This window comes from Saccopteryx leptura, chromosome 3, assembly GCF_036850995.1.
Source record: "Saccopteryx leptura isolate mSacLep1 chromosome 3, mSacLep1_pri_phased_curated, whole genome shotgun sequence".
Taxonomy (NCBI): Eukaryota; Metazoa; Chordata; class Mammalia; order Chiroptera; family Emballonuridae; genus Saccopteryx; species Saccopteryx leptura.
In genome coordinates this window covers 71,498,795-71,507,388 of record NC_089505.1, presented here as the reverse complement: position 1 = coordinate 71,507,388, position 8,594 = coordinate 71,498,795, and the positions used below count along the sequence as shown (strand labels likewise).

At 40.1% G+C, this 8,594-nt stretch overlaps 1 protein-coding gene and 1 pseudogene across 2 annotated transcripts in view; one reads left to right on the top strand and one right to left on the bottom strand.

Moving 5' to 3' along the window:
* LOC136399222 (zinc finger protein 615-like) overlaps positions 1-8,594 on the bottom strand; it is a 265,085-nt gene that overhangs the window by 91,812 nt on the left and 164,679 nt on the right. The gene's annotated exons all lie outside the window — the stretch shown is intronic.
* Positions 138-3,038, top strand: LOC136397118 (PHD finger protein 14-like; annotated as a pseudogene).

Genomic DNA, 8,594 nt, shown 5'->3' with positions numbered 1-8,594 from the left:
GTCTGTTTTTAAGGCCTGAATTAAATTTTTTTTTTGCATGCAAAAATTGGAAATGCTGGTAGTGGGCGTTCCAGCTTTCATGGTGGGTGGTAGCAGAGCAACCAAAGTATAAACAAGAAGATAGATTTAACTATAGTATGTTGTTTTATAAAGATTTATTCTGCCAAACTGTGAAAATCCAACATAAAGTACTTGATTCTGAAGGGAGTGGTAATGGAAGTGAAGACTCTTCAAAGGACAGTGGAGAAGGCTCCTGTAGTGATTCTGAAGAAAATATTTTAGAGAAAGAACTGAATAAACATATTAAAGTAAAAGAAGAACAACTTAAAAATTCTACAGAGGAAGAAATACTGTCATCAGAAAAACAGTTAATTAAAATGGAAAAGAAGGAAGAAGAAGAAAATGGAGAAAGGCTTAGAAAGAAAAAGGAGAAAGAGAAGGACAAAGAGAAGGAAAAAGAAAAAGAGAAGGAGAGAGAGAAAGAGAAAGAAAAAGCAACAGTGTCTGATAATGTGGCTGCTTCTGCTGCTGCCACCACACCAGCCACAAGTCCTCCTGTTGTTAACACATCTACTTCAGTCCCCACTACAACTACTACAGAGGAACACGTCAGTGAGCCAAAAAAATGGAATCTTTGTTGAAATCGACCACTTTTGGATTTTGTATCCATGGAAGAACTGAATGACATGGATGACTATGACAGTGAAGATGGCAACAATTGGTGACCTACTGTAGTAGAAAGGGAAGATCTGCATCTCAGAAAGAAGAAGTGATGGAGACAATGAGGATGATGAAGATGAGGGAGGTGGGAGTGATGAGGAGGAAAATTATGAAGGCAATGATGAAGATCATAGCAGCCCTGCCAGTGAAGGGGGTTGCAAGAAGAAGAAGAGTAAAGTTCTTAGCAGAAACAGTGCTGATGATGAAGAACTGACCAATGATAGCCTGACACTATCTCAAAGCAAGAGCAATGAGGACTCGCTGATTCTTGAAAAGAGTCAAAACTGAAGTTCTCAAAAAATGGACTATATTCTGATTTGCTTGTTTGTCTTGGAGATAATAGCGAAGATGCTGATGAAATAATTCAGTGTGACAATTGTGGCATTACAGTCCATGAAGATTGTTATGGAGTTGATGGAGAGAGTGACTCTATTATGAGTTCAGCTTCTGAAAACTCCACTGAACCTTGGTTTTGTGATGCCTGTAAATGTGGTGTTTCCCCTAGCTGTGAACTGTGTCCTAATCAGGATGGAATTTTCAAGGAGACAGATGCTGGAAGATGGGTTCACATTGTCTATGCCCTGTATGTTCCTGGAGTAGCATTTGGAGATATTGACAAATTATGATCAGTAACACTAACCAAAATGAACTATTCCAAATATGGTGCCAAGGAGTGTAGCTTCTGTGAAGACCTTCATTTTGCTAGAACTGGAGTTTGCATTAGTTGTGATGCAGGTATGTGCAGAGCCTATTTCCACGTGACTTGTGCCCAGAAGGAAGGTCTGCTTTCAGAGGCAGCAGCAGAAGAGGATATAGCAGATCCATTTTTTGCTTATTGTAAGCAACATGCAGATAGGTTTGACAGAAAGTGGAAGAGAAAAAACTGCTTGGCTCTACAATCCTATTGTAAAATGTCTCTACAAGAAAGAGAGAAGCAGCTCTTATCAGGAGCACAGGCGAGGATCAATGCCCGGCTCTAGCAGTATCGTGCCAAAGCAGAACTAGCTCGGTCCACCAGGCCCCAGGACTGGGTTCCCAGGGAAAAGCTGCCCAGACCACTCACTAGCAGTGCTTCAGCCATTCGTAAACTGATACGAAAAGCAGAACTAATGGGGATCAGTACAGATATCTTCCCAGTGGACAATTCTGATACTAGCTCTAGTGTGGATGGACGGAGAAAGCACAAGCAACCTGCTCTCACTGCTGATTTTGTGAATTATTATTTTGAGAGAAATATGCGCATGATTCAAATTCGGGAAAATATGACTGAACAAAAGAATATAAAGGATAAATTAGAGAATGAACAAGAAAAGCTTCATGTGGAATACAATAAGCTGTGTGAGTCTTTAAAAGAACTACAAAATCTGAATGGGAAACTTCGAAGTGAAGGGCAAGGAATATGGGCCTTACTTGGCAGAATCACGGGGCAGAAGTTGAACATACTGGCAATTTTGAGAGCACCCAAGGAGCGAAAACCAAGTAAAAAAGAAGGAGGCACGCAAAAGACATCTATTCTTCCTACTGTACTTTATAGTTGTGGGATTTGTAAGAAGAACCATGATCAGCATCTTCTTTTGTTGTGTGATACTTGTAAACTCCATTACCATCTTGGATGTCTGGACCCTCCTCTTATGAGGATGCCAAGAAAGACCAAAAACAGTTATTGGCAGTATTCAGAATGTGACCAGGCTGGGAGCAGTGACATGGAGGCAGACATGGCCATGGAAACCTTACTAGATGGAACCACACAACCGAGGAGGCAGATTAAGGAACCAGTGAAATTTGTTCCACAGGACATGCCTCCAGAGCCCAAGAAGATTCCAATAAGAAACACAAGAACCAGAGGCCGAAAACAAAGCTTCATTCCTGATGAAGAAAAACATGAGGAAAGAGTTCCTAGAGAGAGGAGACAGAGGCAATCTGTGTTACAAAAGAAGCCTAAAGCTGAAGATTTACGAACTGAATGTGCAACTTGCAAAGGAACTGGAGACAATGAAAATTTCATCAGGTGTGATGAATGCAGACTGTGCTACCATTTTGGCTGTTTGGATCCTCCTTTGAAAAAGTCTCCTAAGCAAACCGGTTATGGATGGATATGTCAGGAGTGTGATTCATCATCTTCTAAGGAAGATGAAAATGAAGCTGAAAGAAAAAATATATCTCAGGAGCTCAGCATGGAACAGAAAAATCCAAAGAAATAAAGGATTTTCTGTAGTGTTTTGAAAAGTTTGCAACTTATGTAGTAGCAGATAAATTTCTAATTGTAAAATGTTAAATTGTAAAATCTTAAGCTGCAAAATGTTTTGAATAAAGTGGTTGAAAATGAAAAAAAAAAGAAATGCTGGCTCTAATATTTAGAAAAAATAAAATGTTTTTAGAACTTGTAAGGAGCGCTCATTTAAATTTAAATAGAATAGAATGTAGATCCTTAAGACTTACTGATTTGGTTAGTGCATTGTGAGGTGTATTCAGAGTTAGGAGCCAAATAGCAATTTAAATATTAGGATTAGTCAAAATTATATGTTATACTTGTGTTTTTTGTGTGTGAATTGTCTTGTTATGTGTGAGGTTATACTCAGTTAGGCAAAACAAAGGAATTGAGCAAAATTAAGCAGGGCCCTAATAAGTCATTTCAAGAATTTGTCTCACGGCTAATTCAGGCAGTTAGAAGAATAGTATAAGGATGCTAATTCTGCTTCTCAGGCCACATCCTGCAAAAGGGGTCCCAAGGAAATTGGTGATTTGGCTCCTCTGATTTTGCCAATTGGATTAAAAAAATAGGTCAGGAACGCCCTGAAATGGAACTAACAATACAAGGGTGTAAATTTAAAGAACTTTTAGATACTGGTGGAGCTGATGTATCTGTTATTGCTAAGCTACATTGGCCTCCTTCCTGGCCCACTCATGTAGCAGCCACAGAATTACAAGGTATAGGGCAGAGTAAACCCCTTCAACAAAGTTCTAGTTGGGAAGATTAAGAAGGTCATTCTGGATTTTTTCAGCTTTATGTGCTCCCTGGATTACCAGTTAATTTGTGGGGTAGAGATGTTTTGAAAAATATGGGAGCGTTGCTTGTCAGTCTTAATAGTTTAGTCAGTACTCAAATGCTTGATCAGGGATTTTTGCCCACTAAGGGGTTAGGATAAGAACAGTGGGGAATTCTCACCCCATAGAAGTGGCACCCAATACCAGAAGGCATGGATTAGGATATCAAAATTTAGCATAGGGGCCTTGGTAGCTCCTACTACCCCAATAATGCATTGTGCAAACCCAATTACTTGGAAATCAGATAATCCTGTATGGGTAGACCAATGGCCCCTTTCTCAGAAGAAACTTAAGGCAGCTGCTCAATTGGTACAAGAGCAGTTACAGCTTGGGCACATTGAACCATCTAATAGTCCATGGAATATGCCTATATTTGTCATTAAAAAGAAATCAGGAAACTGGAGGCTATTACAAGATTTGAGAGCAATAAATAAGACTATGGAAATTATGGGTCCTCTCCAGCTGGGACTCCCTTCTCCTACTGCCATTCCATGGAATTTTCACCTTGTAATTATTGACTTGAAGGATTGCTTTTTTACTATTCCTTAAGCCCTTATGATTGCAAGCATTTTGCATTCAGTGTTCCTTCATTTAATTTCCAGGCTCCAATGGAGCAATATCAGTGGAGAGTTTTGCCTCAAGGTATGGCTAATAATCCCACCTTGTGCCAAAAATACGTTTCTCAAGCTATCTCTCCAGTATGAAGGCAGCACCCTAAGATGTACATAATTCATTATATGGATAATATTCTTATTACTCATTCAGATAAAGACACTGTGTTGACCATTTTGCAACAACTAGAATATTCTTTGAAAGAATCAGGACTTTATGTAGCTCCTGAGAAGGTACAGCAATCTTTACCTTTTTCTTATTTAGGACAAATTATTGAGGGACAACAAATTTGTCCACAAAAATTAGAAATCAGAACAGATCATTTCCAAACTTTAAACAATTTCCAGAAATTATTAGGAGATATTAATTGGCTTAGACCTTCTTTCAAATTAACTACCAGGGAACTGAAACCACTTTTTGATAGTCTTAGAGGCTCAGCTGAACCAGCTTCTCCTCGGCTACTTACACCTGCAGGACAACAAGCTTTAAAGCTTGTAGAAAAGGCCTTGCAACAAGCACAACTAAAACTAAAATGTATAAATCCTGAAGAATCAATTGCCTTACTAATTTGTTCCTTAAGTTACATTCCAACAGGACTATTGTGGCAAGCTTCAGGTCCTATTGAATGGATTCATTTAGCTGTTACTTCTAAAAAAGTTTTATCTCCATATTTTGATCTTATCGCCTCCTTGATTATCAAGGGGTATAGGCGACCCTTAGAGCTTATAGGTTTTGAGCCTCAAAATTATTGTTTCTTTTTTCAAAGGATCAACAACAATGGCTCTGGGAAACTTCCACTAAATGGCAAATTGCTTTTGCAAATTTTACAGGCCAAATTGATTCTCACTATTTACTTATGGTCGTTTCCACTATAGAGACTGCTGTCTTAGGGACAACTGCTGATAAACTATTTTAGCAATTTCTCCTCCTTCAAAGACTTGTATGTCAACATAGAGCTCCATGATTTATAGGACATACTCTAGCTCACTCTATGCTCCCTGGAGCTTTAGCACAAGGGAATGCCCTTGTTGATCAAACTACCCAAAAGAAAATTATTGGAGCAACCATGATAGATCAAGCAATTCGGTCTCATACTATTCATCACAAGAACGCTGCAGCCCTACGTAAATAGTTTCAACTTTCTCGGGAAGCAGCACAGCAGATTGGTAAATTCTGTCCGAGGTGTCCTATACTACAATCTGTCCTTCATTTGGAGTTAACCCTCAAGGATTCCTACCAGGACAACTTTGGCAAATGGGTGTTATTCATATACCTTCATTTGGTAAACAGTCCTATGTCCACGTTACAGTGGATACTTATTCTGGATTTATGGTAGCCTCTGCTAGGACAGGAGAGGCTGCTGTGCATGTTATAGCTCATTGTCTATGCATTTTCTATTATTGGACTTCCTGATGTGGTTAAAACTGACAATGCTCCTGAATATGTAGCAAAAGTATTTACTGTATTTTGTCAAACCTTTCGAATTATGGGTATTTCTTAAAATCTTTAAAGTCAAGGTATTATTAAAGTGTACCCAGCAAATATTTAAGGTCAATTTTTTAAAAAATATATAAAAGGGGGAGTCATATCCTGGAATTCCTGCAAATCTACCTTATCTTTAAAAAAAAATTTTTTTTTGAATGCTGATGAACAGGAGATGCCAAATCTTTTTCTCCTGCAAACTTCTACCCTCTTTTATTTGATCCAGCTAATAACACTGTTTTGTCTTTTTCCAAATAGCTCCAGATATATGGAAAAGGTTTATATAGGCGGATGGGGATCCTCAAACCCCTCAGCGAGATCTTCTGAGCATGGCTTTTAAGGTACCAAGAGGCAGAAAAAGCCCAAAAGAGATCAGGTAAAATACTAGCTCTTGGCATACGCCCTCAAAGGCTCCAACGCTCCAACTGAAACTCCATCAGGGCCCTGCTTCAATAGTGGAAAGGATGGTCATTTAAGCCAAAGCCTGCCAGGCTTACATGCTTTTGTTGTGAGGAAGAAGGGACACTGGAAGGTAGGCTTCCCCCTCACTCCTCTAAGGGAGGGTTCAGTCTCTTCCAGCCCTGCTCCAGCCACCTGTGACCTAACCTTGCCCAGAATACTGGGATTTGCCACTGAAGGCTAAAAGGTGCCCAGGGCCGTCAGCCCCATCTACGACACTGTGGACGAGCCTGGGGTATTTCTTCCAAGTAGCTGGTAGATTGGTCTCATTTACACAAGGGCCACTTAACTATGTCTTGCCTGAATATTCAGATTTTTTATTCTTCCCTCGAAGATCTCTGTTGTGGGTGTTGATAGTCCTGTTTTCTGCTGCTTTGTTTAATATAGTCTCTGCTTTATTCCTCCTGCCTCAATGCCCCACTCGTATTTTAGGATAGGACCTACTCCTAATTTAGAGCTCCTTTTTCCTTTTTTGCCAACTTACCAATTTACCTCTGCCACCCAGCTTAGTGTATCCCAAAGTTCTCCTTACCACCCCATGGCTGTAAAGCTCCAGTATAGGGCCCCCTGGGTTCATCTTTCCAGTTTAAAGAAAACGAAGCTCCGTCTTCATGCATGCTGCAGATGGCTTTTCCAGTCTACCTGGGTCATTGCCAGCTGGGAGCAGCGGTCAGTGGGACTTTGACGCTAACTGCAGAGTGTGGAAGTGTGACAGCAATTCCAGTGCCATGTGGACTTTTCCTGGATTTCTTTCCTGGACTCCTGCTCCTGTGACAGCTTTTAAAGGACTGAACTGGGGTTGGGTTGCATTTGCAGAGATTTGGAATGGTGTTGGTGCCAATTTGAACTTGGTGAACATGTTAAGGACACTACTCTTTTTTTTTTTTTTTTTTTTCATTTTTCTGAAGCTGGAAACAGGGAGAGACAGTCAGACAGACTCCCGCATGCGCCCGACCGGGATCCACCCGGCACAAGGACACTACTCTTTTATGGATTCTTGTTGTATTGGCCAAGAGTTTGCTTAAAGGCTTTAACCACTGTAATGTATTAGAATGTTTGTTTGGGTATCTGTTAGCATTGACTATACTAATTTTGTGTTTGTTCTGTATTTTTTCAGTCTGCCTCCAAATTAGAATCAGCGAAATTAGGAAATCAGATGAGTAAAAATCTCAGCACACAAATTAAAAATAAAAAAGGGGGATATGTTGTGGACTGGACCATAAATGACAAAAAGCCATTGTAGATTCGAGGCTTAACAAAAGGCAAAGTTCTCTCCCCTCCATCTCTATATTTGGCTGTGATGCTGAGTATTTTTGCGCCCACTCCACTTGCTTCCTTGGGTTGCTGGAAGCAATATACATGCCCTTCCTCTGACTCTTTGTTTGTTTTCAGAGGTTGGTAGATTTCACTAATGCATCCTGTTTTATGCCTTGGGAGAGTTCCTGTCTTAGCCTTGGATGTGCAACTTTGTATCAGGGTCCTTATTTGCATATGACTATATAATAAAGTGAACTGGGACTATGGAGCACTTGGATACTGCCAGGCATTTTGAAGAGTCCTCCCGGTCCCATCGTTTTTGTTTTGATAAGTGTGTTTCCTTAATTCCACACCATTATTAGGAGCCGCGCTGGTCCGCAGCAGTAAGGTACCAAAAAGCTGCAAAATTAATATTGATATTCTAGGAGGAAAAGTCAGGCTTTCCTGCCCCATCCTTCTTTTGGGGAGGGGAGGGAGAAGAATGTAGAAGTTTCTAGCTTGCAAGAACAATGGGTCATTTAGTTCTAAATCTAAAATAAAGGAAAACCGAGAAACTTCTTCTCTTACAATGGGAGACAGAATTTACATACCACCTTACAGTGATTGAGGTTCCTCCCCCTTCCTGGAATCCTGAGAGTAACATACCCCTAGGCAAAGGAGGGAAGATGAACCCTAAAAGATTTGTAAACATCTTTGATTGTGTTACCTTGAAAGTCTTAATGTTTCTGTGTATCCCCTGAACAAATGTTGTGAGCTTATGCCATGATGTCATGCTCTCCCCCACCTGTGTGTAATCAAGGATATATAAACAGCCCCTGAAATGTATTTTGGCGCACATGATTTGGGTCTGCAAATGCCCCATGTCAGCCATATGTGGCTGGCATATTTAATAAATCTCCTCCTTTAATAAAACTCTTCAAAATTCATTTGGACTTGGTGTCTCTATGTGAACCTGTGGAATTGAAGTACAGGTACTTTACAACACTATGATTCTTCTGGAAAGCAAGTGTATTTTCAGA